This window comes from Mixophyes fleayi, chromosome 2 (assembly GCF_038048845.1).
Source record: "Mixophyes fleayi isolate aMixFle1 chromosome 2, aMixFle1.hap1, whole genome shotgun sequence".
Classification (NCBI taxonomy): Eukaryota; Metazoa; Chordata; class Amphibia; order Anura; family Limnodynastidae; genus Mixophyes; species Mixophyes fleayi.
This window is the reverse complement of record NC_134403.1, coordinates 333,583,672-333,605,943: the sequence shown is the minus strand read 5'-3', so window position 1 is coordinate 333,605,943 and position 22,272 is coordinate 333,583,672. Positions and strand designations below refer to the sequence as shown.

At 39.8% G+C, this 22,272-nt stretch overlaps 1 long non-coding RNA gene across 1 annotated transcript in view; it reads left to right on the top strand.

Annotated features, from left to right (window-relative positions):
* The first annotated feature begins 2,903 nt into the window (after window positions 1-2,903).
* LOC142139390 (uncharacterized) overlaps window positions 2,904-22,272 on the top strand; it is a 39,968-nt gene continuing 20,599 nt past the window's right edge. Inside the window, exon 1 of the long non-coding RNA XR_012688197.1 lies at window positions 2,904-2,969. This is a non-coding gene — a long non-coding RNA (uncharacterized LOC142139390). The remainder of the gene's footprint in view (window positions 2,970-22,272) is intronic.

Here is a 22,272-nt window from a genome sequence, read left to right as displayed (position 1 = left end):
CGGGACACGTGAAGGCGTGGAGAGCGGATCAGCAGTAGATGGGTGATAGCGCGGTCAGCAGCAGCAGGGCTCTGCGGTACACGGAGGTAACCAGTAGCAACCAATAGTTGTCAGTAGCGATGGAACACGGGAGAGCAGAGTAGACCAGGAGCTGTTGATCACGGAGAGTAGCAAATGGCAATGAGAGCAGCAGACTCGAGGAAACACAGGAGAGCTGAGAAGAGCCTGCAGTGCACAGGGGCAGCGGATAGGAAACAGCTAACTTGTCACGATGATGAACACAGGCGAGTTGTAAGCTGGAGGCTGTAGTGCACGGAAGCAGCGGATAGACATCAGCTAACAGTCACGATGATGAACACAGGCGAGTTGTAGGCTGGAGGCTGTAGTGCACGGAAGCAGCGGATAGGAATCAGCTCACGGACTTGATGAGGAACAGGTGAGTGGATGTAAAGTAACGGTTGGAGTGCACAGAGGCAGCGGGTAGGAACCAGCAAACAGTCACAGTGAAATATAATAGCGTGATGTGGATTAGAGGACTGTAGTGCACGGAGGCAGCGGATAGGAATCAGCAAACAGTCACAATGATAAGTAATAGCGTTGAAGTGGTTTGGAAGACTGTAGTGCACGGAGGCAGCGGATAGGAATCAGCTAACAGTCACGATGATACAGATGATGGTAGAAGTGGTGTGGAAACCACAGAGGTAGAAGTGGTTTGGGAACCACAGGAATCAGCAGCGCTGAAAACACGAGGAATACAGGAACACCTTCAGAGACTCATAGGAAATGAGACTCCAAGATCAGGCAACGTGGTGTTGACCACAGGTGCTTAATATAGGGAGTGTTGCCTGATCTGCCAATTGAGTTAAAGGGACATACACTGAAGTATGGGAAAGGGCTGCGCATGCGCAGACCCTCAGGATGGAGGACGGCCACGGTTCCTAAATGTCCGGGAAGAGGCACTCACGGTCCGGTGAGTGACAGTATGATGTTTACTGATATTTTGGCCCTTTGGGTTAAATCTGGAACTGCCGGAATGACGGAAAGCCGGAATGAGTCAGCTTAATATAGCACCCTCTGCTGCTTGCTGTGTCTGTAGTAAAGATGCCTGTCTTTTCTAGGCCTGTATACTGCATTTTGGAATGCTACACAGATATCTTCTCTGGATTATGTTGAACAACTTTGCAACATACTTCCATAGATATATATATTGGATATCCCACCTATAGATTACAGTTATCTGTTATAACTGACTTAATGTATGCCGGAATGGATGGCTGAGTGCATTCCCCATATATTCCGGCTGCCGGAATGGATGGCTGAGTGCATGGTTAAAAGTATTAGATATTTTTAATCTAGCACAAACATTCAACTTTGGCGTAAAGATTTATTTTAAAACTCTTTCGAATCACAACCACCGTTATAATTACTCTCAATGTAAAATGGCTGATTTGACAGTTGTTGATGGTGCTTTTGCAATAAAAAACACTAATAATATACATATAATAATTCGCCATTAAATTTATGCAAATTACACGCATGATTTATGCTATTTTAAACCAAGCGTACTATTACACCAGGGACACTTTTAACATCAACATGAATATGGCAAGGATATTAATGATCCCACAGAGACAAGAGCATTGGTGAGAAGTCGAACTTAGGCTTGCACGGTTGCAAGGTGGATTGGCTAACTGCTACACCAATGTGCAAGTGGTGAAAAGAAGATGTCAATGAAATAGAATACAAATAAATGCTGAGCAGCAACTTCTATCATAAGTTTGTTTCCTTAAAACATTTTTAAAAATGTCAATACGTAGAAATATAATACACAGAAAGCATTGGTACATGCAGAGTGAAAATGTCAGCATATGAAAATGCATTCATGTACATTAATACTAACCAAAAGTATAATAATATTACTAGCACTTCAAATTATTGTTTTTTTTCTTTGGCTATTTTGCCCACTTAGGTTTTTTAACTTTCTTCAGTGGATATTTCCTATGTCTTTTCAATCAAGTCATTTGGAACAACTGCTTTTCTGTGTTGTAGCTGACCACACTGTTCAACATGCCATATAGCCATATTACACACCAAAACATATATTAAGTACTCTTATACAAGTGACAAAGTGGAATACACCCACTGAAACATGGAGATACACAAAGTCAAGACAGATACATGCATCATTCAGGTTTCAAACTCATTACCTTGCTCTTGGCAGCTCATTTCTTTAACCACTAAGGTATATTTCAGATTGAAACACCCATACCAAACAGCACATGAACTATTTTGCCAAAAAAGTGTTCCTAACCATAATTAATTGAACACTTGAACACACCTTCTTAGTAACAGACAGAAAGGATCATGTTTTGTGGCTTCAAAATCAAAATAGCAACGTCTAGACTAATACATATCAGATGATTTTACAATAAGAAATAAACACAAACTTGGTTTAATCAGTATAAAATGAAAAGAGAGTTATTCTTAACCAGCGTTGCATAGACCCAGCATCAGATCTCGTCAGCTGATACCTGTCCTATACACCTGCTTATACTTCTCTCATTACAATCCACTATAAAATACTCCCTCTTGCACACTTGAAGTTGCTTAGGATTCTATGGTTATTGTGTTTTACTGCTGTTGAGTTAATTAGTGGCCTTTTATTTGTATTGAGTTGTATTTTAAGTAGACTCTTTTATAGGCACTTTAAATGTTTGTAAGATGTTTAATGCTACACAATAACAGTGCATCTCTCTTTTCAGATGTAATGTGCATTTTAATGTGTGTTATTCGTCTATTGAATTGACACCCTTTTTTTGTGGTGTTGTGAAGCTTTTCAATGTTATACCTATTATTTAAAATCTTATGTGGTTTTGTGCAATTGACATGGTGCATATTTATCCAACAGACCCCCAGCCCTCTGGAAATTGTGAAGCCAAGACACCTCAGATTCAACATGGATTTGCAAGGTAAAAATTAATTCAAATATGGTTTGTCACACTTTGGGTAATATCTGTTAGTCCCTACAAACTATTGTATTGTGATGAATGTAAAGGCCTGATTCATTTTTATAAACATATACAAATGTTGGGACCAGATACTTTGGACGGAATCAAAAGTGTACCTTTGATTTCTGCTTAATTGAAATGCTGCTGGAAGGGCTGTCTCTGTGCCTGGTGAGCTTATAAGATGTGCCTTTTATAGCCATAGCAATTTGAACAATAATGATGAGGATTGTTTGGTTTGAAATTGCCATAACTAAAGGCTTTTCTTTATGTACTAACAGGCCTTAGCTGGAACATGTGTGGTCATTTTGTCCTTTGCCACAGACAGACCGTAGCCTAAAAACCTCTCTGTAGTGGTTTTTAACTATTTCCCATTGTTTTTTGAGGTTTGTATGCCTGGTTGCTTGTTTTCTGGCCAAGTGTTTGGATTTTGTATGCTGCAAGTTCAACATGGCATGTGAACACAAACCTCTACATTTTGATTTCTCCTCTGTTAAAAATTGTCCCTTTAAATGTTAGAAGAGTTGCCCACAACACTTCCTAGCCTTGGCCCTTTGCCAAACAGGGCCAAAAAAGACTTCTGCCCCAATTGCCACTTTTTTTAAAAGTGGGCCCACAGTAAAATGGCAACCACAAAGCCCACACAATCAATCCATCTTTTGGAGACTGTCTCCACATTACCTTTAAATCAACTTTGGGACACCAGATAAACAATGACACTATCCTCCCTTTTCAGTGTGGATTTTCTTTGTAAGCTATTTGTGATATGTTACACATCACCTATATTGTTTATTGGTCCAGTCATGCAATGGTCCATTCCAGCCCCACAGAGATACACACTTTTTAGCCAACTAAAATGTGTCTGAAGACACACATTGTTAGCCTGCACACACTGGACATGTTTTGTGACCTTCACAATCTGTGCTCCAAGTAGTTAGGATCCAAATTTCAGATTGGATCTTGGTGTCAGAATGTATCATTGATTGACAATTGCGTTCACATTGCTAATGGCCTCTGAAAGGGCCAAGCCTCCAAATTAAGCCACAATTAGGATGGGAATATCTTCAAGTAGGATCTGTCAGTGTGTCTGTATGTAAAGAATCTTTAGGGATACTTTGTGGCATAGTAACAACAATGCCTGTTTCTACATGTGTGTAAATGTAAGGTATTTACAAGTACTTTTCAAGTGTTAGACATCATAGTACTATGAGGCAACAATTTCAGTCTCCTCACACAGCAGAGTGCCCCTCATCCAGAATGTCAAGCAAGCAGTAAGTAATGACCACTGGCACACAAGCCGTTACTAGATGTCCAAGCACATCCCAAGCATAGGGCTTTACACCAAAGTGCATTTTAAATTTGCAGCATACACTAAGCTTAGTTTTTGGGAATTAAGAAGCTACTTGCTGTGGAAGATACCATGGCTGCATAGTCATCCTGGAACCTAGAGGGACTGTGTTCGAATTGAAATTACTACCTATATTTCAAATGTGAACTGTGCACAACCAAGTCACAATGCGAATGAGTGCACATAACTAATGATTTAAACAATCACATTGGTCAGCCTAAGCATTCCACCCAATTGTTGACAATGATAGTTTAAAAAGGCCTAACCTTAATACCAACCTTCACATTAATCCCTAAGGATTGGCCTAATCTATTGAAATCAACATTTATTTTTGGCCTAAACTGACTCTACACCATTTAAGATGTACTTTGGTTACCAATCTCATCCTAGAGTGTCTGCCCTAGCACACATTAGACCTGTGAATGTTTAATGTCTGGGTTCAATTAAATCTCTGATCTGTGCTCACCACCATACTGTGTTTGGATATGAGTCACTGTAACATCAACAAATACACTGTAGATAATGTGTTAATGCTATTCTGAGGCTTCATAGTTGTCACTTCTGCTAAATGGGTAACTGTCTGTGTATTATCAGACATAATTAAATGTTTTTTTGTGTTTGGCATAACTTATATTACCATGAACTAGCTTAGTTTAAATTAACTACTGTAGGGGAGCGTCTGCCTACTGACCTGGCCTCTGTAAAAGTGTAGACATGCAAATGTTCAGTAGCAAACAAACACAATGGGCAGATTCGTACAAAATCCCATACTGATTGACGTTTTGTATAGATTTTGACTGTTTGGCCAGGTTCAGACCATTGTGAATTATTCAAACATTACTGGGTAGTTCAGTTATTGAGACAAATGAGCGCTTGGACATCCATCACTAGTCGAACTAGATAATGTTTTGTCGTGTATTTACAAGGATAACAGGGTGTTCTGTGACAGAGGTAATAGTCAGCAATATTCGCTGTGTCTTGTATTACTAAACATTAATATACAGACACACAGCAGACAGTGCATACACCACTACAGCCTTAGGCTCTTTGCAGAAATATCTGCCTATTGGAATAAGGACTTAAATGACCATTGATCTTAGTTGTTCTGTGAAGCACTGGGCGGTTGCCAGCCACTGTGCCTTCGCACTATCAGAAAAGGGTAAGGCTTTCGTATATTTTTTTAAGTTGCCCATAATCAGACCAGTACTGATTTGAAGTTACGATTCATGACCTTGGTGCATACCTTGAATGGATTAAACTAGTCCATTAGTTGCTTTAGAACCTGTGATTGGTGTTAGATTATTGAGAGCTAACATATTAAATTCATGAAATCACCTTGGCTCGAAGTATTTCCATACATAGCAAGGAACACTGTAGTTTTAACATCCTTTGGTAGGCACCATTTACTCACACAAACCGGGAGACACTGCAACTGGTGTAATATATCTGCATTTTGAAGCCATGACCCAGTATGACATTTTTCAAAAATGCACCTAATGTGTCTGCCATTCACATGACACAATATTACATTATAACAAATTACAAACCTGAATAATTAAGTACATTTGTGCAGACATTTAGAACTTTAGTTTCCTGATCCAAACCATGTTTAAATACAATACTTACCGATGTGATGACTATGGAGAAATTAATGTAATGCATGGCTGCTTTGTCATGTACGACACCACTAAATAGTTTTTGGCCAAAGGCTGATATTTAGAGTTGACATTTGTGTGCTACCTGAAAACCAAACCGTATTGAACCTAGGTGCAAAATGTACAAATATTTTGGCCCTTTGGCATTTTCACATGGTTTAGTCCAGGACACTTCAGCAATAAATGTCGGGACTAGGTTGTTCAAGGAATCAGGCCCTACCAGGCAAACTTTGTAGGGACAATTGCCACATGGATTCAGTTTAAAAGTCCTATCTTAGGTCCGTAAGGGTTGAAACTAAACATGTACATACAACACAGAACCCAGAACAATGGAACCTTGCCTTCCACTACAGTTAAGTTGAACACCCATTTTAGGAAGACACCATAAGGGGCAGACAGGTATCAATATCTTGCTATTTGTCTGAAATGTGTACATTAAGCATACATGATACTCACTTAGAAAGATTGTAGACTACTGTGACATTATACACTAGTCCCTGTGAATCAAACTATTGGAGTGTCCTCCTGGATCTTAAGTACTCACGTGTGTACCTTGGAGGTTTGGGTTATTGCCTTGTTGTGGGTGAATGCTTGGGTATGTGTATTTACCTCCTCAAAATCTTTGGCACAAATAGACATAGGATGACAGTTTGGCACGATTTTTGCAGACCATCTTACACATAAATGTCTTGTAATACACTTTGCAAAAATTAAATTAAGGAATGTAGGCTTGGTGTTCTGAGATACCAATGTCCTTAAACTGGGTAAAAAGTCTGATTTTTGTCATCAATACTTAAATATGCCTACGATAAGTAATACCCACATAGTCTCATTACTATTTACAGTTTTTATTTATATATTCTTAATAAAGTTTTAGCCAAAGAGTAAATCAAATTTAAAAATAAATAAATAAATACATTTCTTTTTTTTGTTATGGAATCGGGTCCAGAACAGGGCGGACCTGGCTTCTTGTTACCCATGATGTGGAGGGCTCAGAGAAAGCATCCGAACTCACCAGGGGAGCAGATTGTGTCCGACGCTGTGAAGGTGCAGGGTCATGGCAAGGGGAGGGCAAGAGCATAGGCAGGGAGATGGACAAGGGTCATAGAAAGTAGATGGGCTAGGGTCTGGGCAGGGAGGGTGGAGGCAAGAGACGGGGCAAGGAGGGGGGGCAAGAGATGGGACAAGGAGGGGGAGGCAACAGACGACTGGTGTTGGGGGGTGGGGAATAGATCATCTGAAATGGGTGAAGGTAATGTGCTGGAGGTGCGTTGGGAGTGGGCATGCAAGAGATCACCCAGGAGTGTTGCTATATTAGTCATGGTGGAATTTAGAGTAGCCATTTGGGTGGTGAATGTGCTAATGAAAGTGGTGAGTTGGTGCTCCATGCGGGGTAGAGTGCTTTCTATTTGTGCAACATGAGTGTCCAGTGATGCAGTGACGGCTTCAAATTTTTGAGGTGAGAGTGACTGTACCCTCTAGAGTTCAGCCTGCTCCCTCTGAGGCTCCTCCACATCATGGGCAGCTTCCTCCACCCCCCCAGCAGCCTGGTCTTCATGTTCTGTATATAGAGAAAAAGAGAAGATATTAAAATCAAATTGTTACGCTAAAGGTTATCTTTTTAAACATTCGGACACACGCGTGATATAGCATTTGTAAAGTGTAAGATTCCAGGGAATTTGCTAACAAACAGCTCCTGCCAGTCCTGAAAAACAGGCATATGCACAGGCACGTATGTTGGTAGCTTTTTCAAATGGGCCAACATATTAATACAATTTCTATTCAGTATGTACATTTAATTTCCTAGTATGTGATAAGCAAACACATTTTGACATTAAAGTTTGACAGAAGACACATCCTGAGAGTTGTCACATGTGCAGATACAGAACACAAACATTAACGGACATTAAATAATGAGAATCATCATGTACCTAGAGGGAAGTGCTGTCCTACTTGGGGTGAGGTTGATCCGGTATCAATGTCGCCCACCCCAACAATTTCGGTCATTGAAATGGCAACGCTTGCACGCTCCTCAATAGGTGTAAATCCCGTGTCCAGGGGAGGGGGGGGGGGGGCATGTTCCCGTGCTTTGGTGATTTTGCACTTGAGGCATAGTTTATAGTCCGACCATGTGTGGAAATGAGAAAGAATATGCCGTTAAATGGCAGAACAGTATAAAACATGCAGTGTCCTTTTGCAATTAACACACAAAATAACAAAACCAATACACATGGAACTGTGTGTGGCTTTTCAAGTGTGGATAATGTAGAAAACTGAACATGTTTATTTGTCAAAGTACAATGGGGATTTCGTTGTGTAACTAAGGCCTTGATAGAGAAATGACTTGCACAGACATGAGGATGTGTTAAGCTCACAGGTGTCTAAATAGTAATATATTTACAGTCATCCAAACAAAAGAGTGCTTTAGAACAAACATTTGATCTGTACCGTTTCTGAACTTCTCCAGTTTGATGCTGGCATCGTTGTATTTGATTTATTTTAAATGTAATTTGTGCCCATTTCTGGGCTCTCTCATATCGGAAATTGAATCTTGGCCCGAATGGAATTCAGATATAACTTCATCCACCAGTATTTCTAATTCTGAATTCGAGAAGTTCAGGCGCCGCCGTGTGGGCACCCCTGCCCAGAACTTGGTGCTGGGTCCAGTCTCCTCTGACATTTTGCTTTATAAAAGAAATGGAGGGTGTTTATTGGCAAAGCTAACAGTCAAGTGCAATGAAACATTGTAGGCCAACCCACCCCCTTAAAGAATGCATTCGTCAGACTCCAACCTAGTTATCAAGCACATGCACTTTAATATAAAAAGTCTTGTTCTTTCTATATATACACAACAGTCACTTTTCAAACTGTACTTAAAAATTAGATGACTAAAATCACTGATTTATCATTTTGCAAATACTACCACTCGCCACTGTTGAATTTATTACATTGTGAATGACGTTGGCAACACAGTTAACTCGCCTATCTCCCATTCTAATTCCTGAGCAGGAACCAAACAATGTCAGTAGAAATGTAAGGTGAATGCAAAAGAAAGCCATAAACAGGATTAAGAGTGTAGACTATATAGTTCCTTTTTTTTTTTTTGGATTCACCCAAATAAGTGCATAGATACATTTGCATTAATCTGACCATAAATGCTATAATAGTGGGTTTTGTAGGGGGAAACCCATTAGCAGAGTGTAGCAGTAAATTGTATACTTTGCCTGTACATTTTGAGGGCAAGGCCACTCTTTGAATTTTGTAAGCAAAGTAACATTGGTTTTGCCCTAACAAGGTTGGTCCCTAATCAAAAGCAAACATGTTGTATCTATTGAAACATATCACATCAAATAGCACTTACTGTAATACTGTTTGATAAAAACAAGGTAAATACTCCAAAAACACTCAATTGTCCAAAGCCTGCCCTGCAAAAATGCAAATGAACAGGAATGAAAGAAGAGTCCAGGTGAGTTTAAATGCATGATTTCATTAATAGACCAGGTGTTCACTGACTTTATAATTGCATAGCACAGAGTACCCGACTCACCTGCGACGTGCGCCATGTTTTTGCATGGAGAGCCAACCATTACACACACAGGTGTCTGAAAGATCCGTGTGAGATATGAGCACGCCCATACGTGCTCAGAGAACCAATCAGAGCGCAGAATACTTCCATTTTGTGGGAGGAAGAGTGGTGTTGAAAATGAGGGCCGCAATCTTCAGCCGTCGGGAGTTGAGAGCGCTGACCGAGAGCATGGATTACGTGCCCTCTGGGCCATACATCCCGAACGAGGTCAAGCTGCAGGCATACCAGAGGGTCCACAGACACCTCCACCTGCGGTATCATCGCAACAGGACCGTTGTCCAGCTCCAGAGGTGCTGGAGCGACCTCTGGCGCCGTCAGCCCCAGCTGCTTCATGAACTCCGCCAGGAGATTATAAGAAGTGAGTTCGCTATTAATAGCCAAATACGCGTCTACACATATATTTTTGGTATATGTTTCAAAATATGTTCATCCAAATCACCTGACATGGCCTAACACTACATATCAAGCTACCTCCACACTAGAAAGGTCATTCCCCTTCCAATGCACCCAACCTGCTTTGGCTCCTGTCTCCTAAATTTGCCTGCTGAACATTTACTTTCCTAAATGATTTATTGAGAAAGTTCTGAAAATTAATGCCGGTTTTTGATTCAAGCTCTCCAACTCTTGACCCCAGTGCTGTAACTTTCTGACCTTTGCTTAAAAACCATTTGCAGATTATAGTGGCAGATGTGTTTTTATTATTGTCAAAACATTTGAACGCCAGCTTGGAAAACCAAGTCCTTTGCTCCTTATGGGACCTGCAACATCTCTGAAAATGAGCTAACATATTACCTACTGTACTATATATACCTAATCAGTCATTCATTAACTGGCTATTTGCAATGTGAGGGAGTCCCAACAAAGAATTATTTCAATAGTATTCTCATCATCCACAGTATTTGATATCCCTCCACTAATTCAGTGGAGCTGTACAGAGAGAACTCATTCACATCAGTACCAGCCCCATTGGAGCTTGAATACTTAAATTCCCAAACATATACACACAGACTACTGGCAATTTTTAAAATCTCAAAATTAACTACGCAGTAGTATGTTTTGGGAGTGTTGGAATCAACACATGCAACTATGTAAATAATTTATTGCATGCAACTATGGAAATAATTTATTATGCAGAATTTCTATTTTGTTTACGAAGCTCAGGAGTCACGCATGCGTCAAGTTGATTATAGATTTCACCTTGTACAAGTAAATAAGCTTCATGTGTCAACTGAAACTTTGCTTAAACCTGTGGATTATAATTTACTCCCTTGGGTTTTGTATATCGTAAAGTGACCCTAGTCTACAGTCATTTCTTTGAAAACATCTAACCTGAACCAGCTGGATTACTCCTAGTTTCATCTCTATTGATTTTTGGGTGATAAGTATGATCTACAAAATTGCACTAAAAGTATTGTAATTGATCGGTCTCTATTATCTGTTGCAGCAGCATTTAGTGTAATGGTCTAATTAACTTGTAGCAACGGTTGTCTCCTAAAGTAATTATCCAGTGAAATCCATTTCAATGAAGCATAGTGCATACATTTAAAGTAAGGGCTTGCCAATCTAGAGCACACGCAGCAGGGTCCATTTCAAAAGTACTTGCTTTTCATTCGTATCTCTTGCTCCAGCTGCAGGTCTAGTCTACGTGCTGAATACAAGTGATGATGGCTGTGTATGCATGCTATAACATGTGTTTGCAATCAGGAGCAACAGTAAACATTTATTGTATGTACAATAGATATTCATAACTTACTAATAAATGGATCTCATGGGAAGGAAAAAGAGAGAATTTTTTTTTATATATATATATTATCATTAATGCCTGTATTATTAACATTAATAACATATTAAAACATTAATTGCATTTTTTTTCTGTGCATTTTTTTTATGATTTTATAATCTACATATATTTTGGATGTATCCTGCAGCGTCTTGTCTAGTAGAGTAGAGCAGACCTACACCCGTATTAATCAGCGCACGTATCTTTACATTCGCTTCTTGTTAAATTCGGTCGTACCTATACCCGACGTACGTGTGTTTTTAAAACAAAAGCACATTGTGCTTATTATGTGTCCCCTGATGAATCAGGCCCAATAAGTCAGACTGCTCTTTTCTGCATTTCAATTTAAAGCTTATATACAATAATTAAGAATTTATGCAGATACATGGGAACCCACCTAGATTTACATATAGCATGTAAAACATGACATATTATAGTTTGAGGCATGTATTACTTGTAGCCTATGGTATGCCTACCTGACACAATAACTCCTATGCAAGATGTTGTCTAACCACTGAGAATTTGCAAAGAAAACAAGATTTGAAAGAAGTAGATGCTGATCTGAGATTGGCAACAATAAAACAACAATGGGGACTGACATCTACTGTTAAACACTGACAGAGGTTCCTGTGCTATAGCGGACCTCTGAGAGATTAAAACAATTTGATAGGTGTTTGTATTTTTTATGTTTCCAGTGCCAATAGAAGGTTGTCCATCTCATTATTCCATAAATGAAGAGATATTCCTGGTTATTCATCCCTACCAACTTATTGTAGTTCAAAGCCTATAATGCAAACCAATATGGTCGTTAGTGGTGACTGCACTTTAGATCAGCATATTTTCACAAAAATAATAGAGTTAAACATTTTTGAAGACAGTGAATTATTATATGGTAATGCCAAGGACTGTCATCACACCAAGTAGAGGGTTATTTAGAAGAGTTATTGAATATTATCTCAGTTCAGCTGCTGGATCCTGTCAGTTCAACTGTTTGTTTTGTCATCTCTGTTCATCCATTGGTGATCTTCTCTGCCTCCTTGGTAGTAGTAGCTGCCACCAAACACGGAGAACAGGCAGTGTCGGACTGGGGCATGAAGGGCCCACCGGGGAACTGCAATGCTAGGGTCCCACCAGAGTGGGTATGGCCACCCATCGAAGTGACGAGACCAGACCCTAGAGGGGGAGTGGTCAGCCCATGAAGGGCAGCTAGTACAATAGTGTAGTATATAAAGAATACAGTGTGTATATAAAGATTACACAGTCTTGACCTACCCTTTAGATTGGGCAGAACAGTCACAGGATTGTCCCACTAGAACATTTGACAGACTGTCCTACCTGTTCTTGTCACTTTCACCACCTGTGGCTGCTGATTTCTTTAGTTGCGGCTTGTCTGGATCCTGGATCCTTTACTCCTCCCCCCTTGCTTCCGTTCCTTCACTAACCTTTTCTATTGGCTTCTTTCTTCTCTTCTTCTCTTCTGTCTTCCGTCTTCTTGCCGACTCCTCTCTGCACAGCTCCTCACTGAATGTCGGGCGTCATGACGTCACGCCCGGCATTCAGTGCGAACAGAGCAGAGAGGAGGGGCGCCGGCGCTGCGGTCACGTGAGATTTTTTTTTCAGTGTTTTTTTTTTTTTTTTAATTTCTTTTTTAAGTTACCCGCTCCCCCCACCAACAAAGAGGGAGCGATCAGGGTCGGGGCCTATCGTGGGATACCCCGGCCCTCCCGGTGGGCCAGTCGGACCTTGAGAACAAGTGTCTTGAAGTTAAAAAAGACAACAGACTACACACATTTATGGCAAGGTGGTGGATAACACCAAGACAGGCCGTGCAGCATGAAAGCAACACCATACTGTAGAACCAGAAGACGAAGGTTACATTAAGATAAAGGGTGAGGACATATATTGTTGCCAGCAAGTGACTGAATGTAAAGATTCTAGCTGTCATGTTGTAGAATGTACTTAATAAATGATAACTACAATCTGATTGGTTGCTATAGGCAACATTTCCATTTTTCAAACCTGCAGTTTAGTAAATGTACTCCTTAGAAGGACAGAATACAGACAGATGTGGCGTCAGTGTCTACCAATTGACATCACACTATACCATGAACGGAGGAGAACATTCTTACACAATGTGGAAGACTACAGAGAAACAACCAGCCTGGGGTCCATGGTTCACATTCCCAATAAAATATATTGTTTTTGACTGTAAAACTTGACCTTTTAACCAAGCGTATTGATGGTTTTAGCAACCCCTCACCCTCCCACAAGAAAGCTACATTACTTTACTTTTAATACCAACACTATAGCCTTTATACATCTGATAATACTGTGTCTGCACAGACATTAATGTGCACAATATGCATCGTAGATGGAAACTATCTGTGACTGTGACACTTCTTTCTCTACAAACCACAGGCGACTTACACATTGACCACGTCTGTTGAATTTAATGACATGACTTCCACTTTTCATGCACACATACCAGTGACCAACAAGGATGAATATAGTAGTTCGTGTGACTGTGAGAAAATAAGAAATCATGTTCTCTATGGCTTTACAAGAGTGAGTATATGTGTGTGTGTGTGTGTGTGTATATGTGTATATATATATATATATATATATATATATATATATATATATATATATATATATATATATATATATATATATATATATATTATATGTACATTGTGTCTTCGTCCCTGTGGCTTTTCTTTGTAACAGTCTAACAAAGCCTGTCTGCATGTAGTAGCTTCCTTCCTCTCTGTGTTATACTCTCCCACTCAGTACTGCTGTGTGGTTCTTATACAACGCACAGCTTAGGTGCTTATCAAGTTTCCACACCTGTGACATTGTTTTATAGCTTAGAAGAAATCTTTAAAGCGTTCCATATTTTAAACTTTGTTTTATTGTTTTGCTAACACTGCACATTCCATTTGGGGTGGAAGATTCATAGACACAAAGCTTAAGAGACTATGGGGTATATTTACTAAGCTGCGGGTTTGAAAAAGTGGAGATGTTGCCTATAGCAACCAATCCGTTACTAGTTATATTTAGTACATTCAACAAAATGACATCTAGAATCGGATGGGTTGCTATAGGCAACATCTCTACTTTTCAAACCCGCAGTTTAGTAAATATAGTTCTATGAATGTTTAAAATGAAAGGGATTCACCTTTTTTAGGGCATGTTACACAGCCCCATGCCCTACTCTGGAGGGTATCTCCACTGTGACAGCCTACTCATGAATGGGCAACTGACACTGCAGCCCAAACAGGAACTGAGAACTAAAGTACATAGCAGGCCGGCTAACCTGTGGCTTACCAAGCGTTGTAAAACTACAAACTCAGGATGCTTTGCCCATAGATAGCCAGCCAATAGCTGGCAGGGTATGCTGGGACTTGTAGTTTCACAACACATGGAGAGCCACAGGTTGGCCAGGCATGGCATAATGCAATCTATGGAGATGTCTTTATATACTAGTGTAGAGGAATGGGGTTTTATGGAAACCTCCACACCCACACTGGTGGAAATACTGTGTAAGATAAATGTGGTTGTGTCAGACTGAAGGAAATGATGTAGTGCAAACCGCCTACCCATCTGGAGCTTCCATACAACTTACAATCACTTGGTGATAGTGTCACTCATCAAGGCGATGAGCAAGCGTGACAGGGATGGTTTGTGATTCACAATGTCTATTGTATTTATCTATTTATTTTACTAAACAGACATATATAAGGCAAGGCTTTTCTTGTAACTTTTCCAATGCTTCACCATTCATATTGGGCCTGCTTTGTTACAATGCTAGGGGTGCAATCTAGTTTAATATTTTGCGCATAAGTTAAATACTGGCTGATTATTCACGTAGCACACAAATACTTAACAGCTTTATTTTTACACTGAAATTTAAAGTTGATTTAGGACATGCCCTATCCAAACTATAAATCTGTCCCCACTTTTTAAATTTACCCCCCCCCCCTCCAATGTAACATGGTTTTGCCAAGGTGCAAAGTTACTAAATTTGGTCTAACTGGATAGATACATGCATTAATATAATGAAAGTGTATGTGTATGTATATGTGTGTGTGTGTGTGTGTATATATATATGTGTGTATATATATATATGTATATATATCCACTCGTCGTATTCCGTCATTATTTATTGTGTTCTTTCTCCTTTAACCTTGTCAGAGTCCTGAATTTCAGAGGAAGGTTTATGAATATTGTGTTGCATTGTAAGACATAATAATGATTACAGTTGGTATATTACTGGACCAGAACATATTATTATACAGTCTGTAGCCTTGGATGAAATAAGCATTGAAATGGTCATTGCCACATGGTCCTGCTGCCATCTGCTGGTATATATAATGATCACACATTAGACTGTGAAGTATACGGGGTACAAATAACTGAACTACAGGGGGGAGCACTATGAATATCTTTACAGGGGACCACATCTGGATGCCCTGAAGCTTGGCCGTTAAGAAAGGTCATTGCAAAGTGTATTTTCTGTGGATAGATAGATAGATAGATAGATAGGATATAGATCATAGTTGTGTTGGGGTATCTGGTTCACCGATACTTCTATCAATTCCCTTCAATGTCAGTCAGATCTCTCTTTATTTTCAGTCGACTGGTGAACAGAAAAACACACAACACCTGTATGATATAATGCTGAGTAGTTCTGATTCTGTTCCAATCAGAGGTTCACTCAGACTCTTTATTTATACAGTAAAATAGGGGTATAGGAGTTCAACTACCAACTATAAGGCAGTAAATAATTAGAGGTATAGAAGCGTAACAACCAATCATAATTATGAGAGGTATAGAAGTGTAAGAACCAATCACAAAGCAGTAAAATTATTAAAAACAACAAGTTAATTATGCGCACTCTGCATCTTTCTCATTTATGTTTTTATCTTCTCAGGCATTTTGCCATCATTCTTGTTACTTTTACACTGAACGGTACGTTCAATTTGTGCGCCCTTGAATTGTCCATATTCTCTGAGAACATCTTTTGCAACATTTTTAAAACTTCAATCTTTGTCTTCTCATTCTGAGTAAAATATCTGCTAATTTCTTTTAAAGCTATAGCACATTATTTTCTAAAGCTTAGCACATAATAGATATTAAATCAATAGTCATTCAATTTCACTCTAACATTTGCCTACTTTCCCGGAATGTCCGGAAGACTCTCAAATTTTTGGGACTCCCGAGAAAGCAGGCAAACATCCCGGATCCAGCCATCTCTGTGGTTGAAGAGGGTGGGTGCGGCTATACATGGCATTGTGGCCCCAACTCCTTCTGCGATTGGCCGAATTTGTCTAAGATTGACAGGGGCGGAGCCGAACTGCAGGCCACACATGGCCACGCCCCCTCGACGGACCCCCTCCCGGACTGTTGCCTTTAAAAGTAGGCAAGTATGAGAGAGAGAGAAAGATAGATAGATATGTAAGAACAGCTGCAGGTGAAACCTTAAATGATGCTTTCTCTAATATTGAAGTATAACATAACAATAATTGCCATAGACTGCAAAGGCAAGAATGACATCTGCTGGTAGAAATAATGAACAGTATGCAATGCATTACAAAAAGAATTTCATTTTGCCCAGCATATAAAAAAATGTATTTTTAAGATAATTCTCGTTTTAAGTGATTAACAGAAATAGTTAAATTGATTTAATTGATATAGTTCTATGAGTTTCCATACATAAATAGCTCTTCCTAGCAGTGACGGCCCTAGCAGTGATACGGCACTGCTAGGGCGTACACTCGGGGCAAAAGCCACCCCTAGCGTCGATGGGCAGCGCACACTCATGCATGCACTTATTTCAAAGCTGAAATAATAATTTGCTATATATGGATGTGATTCTCTCTGATCGGTGGCTATGTGAGGGCTGTTTACAAATTGCGAGCCTTATACTGCATCTTTTATTATGCACAATTGCTCATACATGTACAGGTTTACACATATACATATGAGCAAGTGCATGGCCCATCTGTGCATCAAGGGTCTCATTTACAGTTGGACATATGTCAGTTTTTGTGGTGTAAATAAATTATTACCATATTGTGCATGCAGAGCAGACCACCGGGAAAACCGGGCCCCTAATCAACAGTCTACGCCCCACAATCAGCTCGAACATTACATTAATAGCATTCACTTTTAACAAACAGGTCAATTTCCCCTAATGACGACAACATTATATAAGTAGCGTCCCCATTCGGTCAATAAATACCCACACACACTACAACAAGCAACTCCCACCACACATTACAGCAATCAGCAATATCCCCCACATTGCAGCAATCCCCTCCACACATTACAGCAATACTCCTGTCACCCTCCAAATTACAGTAAGACCAGCTGGCACATTACAGCAATACACCTCAGCCCTTCACACTACAGGAATACACCTCAGCCATCCAGAGATTGCGCTGAAAAATGCCATTCTGCCCACTGTCCACTTAACCACAGATATGTGGACAAGTGGAAGTGGGCAAACCAAAGACTATATGACTGTGACAGCCCACTGGGTTGGTCATTCACCTTCACCAGCAGGAACAGCAGCAGCATTTACACCACTACGTAACATTTGTCACAGGCAGGCCACTCTTTGTATCACCGGCTTCACTAACAGGCATACAGCTGACAATTTATTACGCAAACTAAGAGATGTGATTGATACATGGCTTATACCACTTGGACTCTCCCCAGGATATGTAATTTCTGATAACGCCAACAATATAGTGCGAGCATTACAGCTGGGTGATTTCCAACACATTCCTTGTTTTGCTCACACTATCAACTTGGTGGTGCAGAGCTTCCTACAAAATAACTGTGAGGTGCAGGAGATGCTTTCGGTGGCACGTAAAATTTCAGGCTTTCAGCCACAGCATGTAGGAGATTACAGCAGCTCCAAGAGCAGTTTAACTTGCCCTGCCACCAACTTAAGCAAGAGGTGGTAACTAGGTGGAATTCCACCCTGTACATGCTTCAGAGGATGGAGGAACAGCGCAAAGCCATCCAAGCATATTGCACAAGTCATGACATTGGGAAAGGAGGGGGGATGTATTTCAGTCTTGCACAGTAGGGAATCCTTTCAGTGCTGTGCAAGGTGCTGAAACCATTTGAAGTTGTGACATGTGAGGTGAGTGCAGACTCTGCTAGTTTGAACCAAGTCATTCCTTTAATTAGACTATTGGAAAAGCCGCTTGAGAAACTGAAGGAGGAGCTGAAAGCAAGCAATTCAGCAAAGTATGTTGGCCTTGTCGATCAAGTACTTCATTTGCTTTACAATGATCCTCGAGTTATTAAGATCTTGAACTCGGATCAGTACGTTTTGGCCACTGTGCTTGATCCAAGGTTTAAGACCTACATTGAGTCTTTACTTGTAAATGAGCGAGATGTGAACTTTTGCAAGGAGCTATTGCTCAGCAAGTTGGCCGCTGAACTGGGCCTCGGCTTGACGACGTGTCCTCCTTCACTTTCTCAAGCTGCTGCTGCTCGTAAAAAATTTAATTTCCCAAAAAGAAGCAGGGAAGACGCAGGGGGCAGACCAGAACAATTTAACATATGGGCTGGTTTGAAGGATTTTTCAAAAAAATGTGTCAACTTGCCAATAACTCCATCCAATACGAGTATAAACATGCAAAGGTGGTGGAGGATTATTTTCAAGAGGTAATTGATATGGAAATGTCAGACAGTCCCTTTCCTTACTGGGAGGAAAAGCAGGCCATTTGGAAACCCATGTACAAACTTGCTTTGCAATACCTAAGCTGCCCACCCTCCAGTGTGTACTCTGAACGAGTATTCAGTACAGCCGGGAACTTAGTCAGTGATCGCCGTCGAAGGTTACTTCCCAAAAATGTGGAGAAAATGATGTTTATAAAAATGAACTATATCTTCCACGAGGAAGTCCTTCACCCTCAAAGACATCCAAGCACTGACTGTTCTCTAATGGCGGATTCAAGCAGCGATGAATTGATAGTCTGTGATGATGACGTACACACTGATGAGGGTGAGGATGAAGCTGAAGATGATGACGATAACATCTTTTTAAAACTTTCTATGTAAGTGTGGGGTGCAATCTACCCCCAAAGAGGAAAGGGACTTGTGGCATTTCCATATCACGTACCATCTTGAAAGGCTACTGTTTGGGCAATTTCTCCTTAAGGGTAGGGTGTCATAGACAGAGTGACCCCAAACTGGCTTTGTCCATTTCTCTTAATATTGTACAGTCTATAATGGCTGAATTTTTTTGTATATTGAACAAGTGGAGGGGCGCCTATAGAGACAGAAAGCAAACTGCCTTTTTCCATTTCTTTACATATTTAACTATAAGTGTAGAGTGTAATATAAATCCAAAGACGATGGCTGCATTGCCAATATGCATAGATGGAGAGGAAGACAATCTGTTTTAATGTGTAGAATAAATGAAGGCCTACCTACCAGGAATTAAACTGTTTTTTGGATGATTTATTACCTCTACAATTAGATTACTTATCTATGAAACAGTTGGAGCACTAAATTGGGTTATTTTAGGCCCAAAAACATTGATTTTCCAACAAAATAGCAAAACAAAACCAACCAAAACACGCAATGTCGGTTTTGCAAAACCAAAACACGACGGTAATCCAGATCCAAAACCGAATCCAAAACCAAAACACGGGGGTCAGTGACCATCTCTAGTCAGAAGCATTGAAGTAAAGAACATTTACTGGAGAAGTAGATTTTAGAGAAGTGATAGTTCAGTTGGAGGGGCAGAATATCTCTCAAGTAGCAGGGGTGTGGGGCATGTTTAAGGGGTTTATCAAGTGTACATAGTTTAATGATTTAACTTAATATGACAGTCATTAGCAAACCTTTATGTATCTATTACAATCAGGACTGGCGCCAGGTCTGATGGAGCCTTAGGTGGCTGCTTACTTTATCAGATGGGTGAGAGGTGGGGAAGGCATCCTCCTTTCCTGGGATTGGACGTGTGGTGCTTAGCCCTGACATCACAGCCATGTGTCACACTCCCAGCCTAACACTAAGGAGCAGCAGCCAACGGGTTCTTAGATGTGAAGTTTTATCTGCTGTTCCTTCATGTCAGCAGCTAAAATGTTCTGTAGAAATGATTGTTTTACATAAAAGAACTAGAACACACAGCACTTACCTTTTGAGTTCAGTGTTATTTAGAAGCTTTACGCTGTTGCGCAAATAGCTCTGTAGCCCAGCCAGGTCCTCGGTATCACCTTTAGTGACAGCATTGAATATTCTGGGCCTGATTTATTAGGCCACACATGCTGAGCGCAACTTGTGTAACGTATTCTATGCACATGAGCGAGCACATCGTACGGCCAAATTCATCAAGCAATGGAACTCAAGATACATATAATGATGAATACTGTCGCAAGTTGCATATATGACATACCAAGTGATGTAGCATAAATCTGCGTCCGATCACAGAAACCAGCCGCTGTGGACAGCATAAACTACGAACTTTAGAGTATTATATGAAATGTCTGTACACAAAAGATCAGTTCCGTTGACTTGCTTTGTGCTGAGATGATTTGAGTTAATTTTGTAACAATTATTATGAGTACTGTGCAAAGCTGTTCTTAGGTACATATCACATTATTTTGCTTTACATTATATAATATATAGTAATATATATATAAAAGGTTCTTGTCATCTTCATCGCCACACACACACTCCGCTAGGCTTTTATATATTAGATAATGCTAAGAATTTAGTAGGTCAGTGTAGTATATAACTCCGCCAAGCAGATGGCGCTGCAGCTTGAGCAATCTGTCACCCGGTAGTTTTTTACACACACACACACACACACACACACACACACACACACACACACACACTAACACAGCATGTGTGTTCATGAGGTAAAATTACCTCACGAAAATGAGTTTGAGCCCTCAACTCGTAAATTTAGCCTTTACTACCCCTCCCATGGGGGGAAGGGAGGATGATGGAAGTTAACTGACTTCACTATTATAATTTTTTTGTCAAATAATGTCAGTATACCAATTTTCAGGTCAATTGGATGAGCCCTTTCTGAGAAAATAGTTTTTTACACACACACACACACACACACACACACACACTAACACACGCCGCTAGGCTTTTATATATTAGATAATGCTAAGAATTTAGTAGGTCAGTGTAGTATATAACTCCACCCAGCAGGTGGTGCTGCAGCTTGAGCACTCTGTCACCCGGTAGTTTTTTCCACACACACACACTAACACACGCCGCTAGGCTTTTAAATATATATATATATATATATATATATATATATATATATATATATATATATATATATATATTTTTATATATATATCTGTCCTGCACAGTAAACTCAAGGTTGATCAATAAGGAGTTACCTTAACTCAATTCATCAGAACACAATGCAACTAAGATCAACTGAACTATTTATTATAATGTTCAATGTATAATCATATACATTTCAAATAATATATAAAATGTATTTACAAGAAGCTTACTTTCCAAGGGAGCTGATTTAGTATCATCTACCAGGGTTTTTGCTTTATTTGAATCACATACTTTGTATTACACATGACAGAACCTTCATGTAGGTGACCAATAATGTGTATGTCATTTTTGGCCTTAAAAATTATGTTGACACTTGTGTCTGTGTTGTATTTAAATGTGTCTTTGGGACATTACAGGAATATGCTTGTGCTTATAGTATTAGTGCTACTAAAAACGTTTGGGAGTTAATATCTGGTAGACAGAAACAAATGTATATTACATTTTCATTTATGTTCAAAATGTACCTTCACTCTGGCTCAAATTCACATGAATACACATTTTCATTTCTTTGTATTAAAAAAAACACTCACACCAATGTATGGAACTATTTTTAA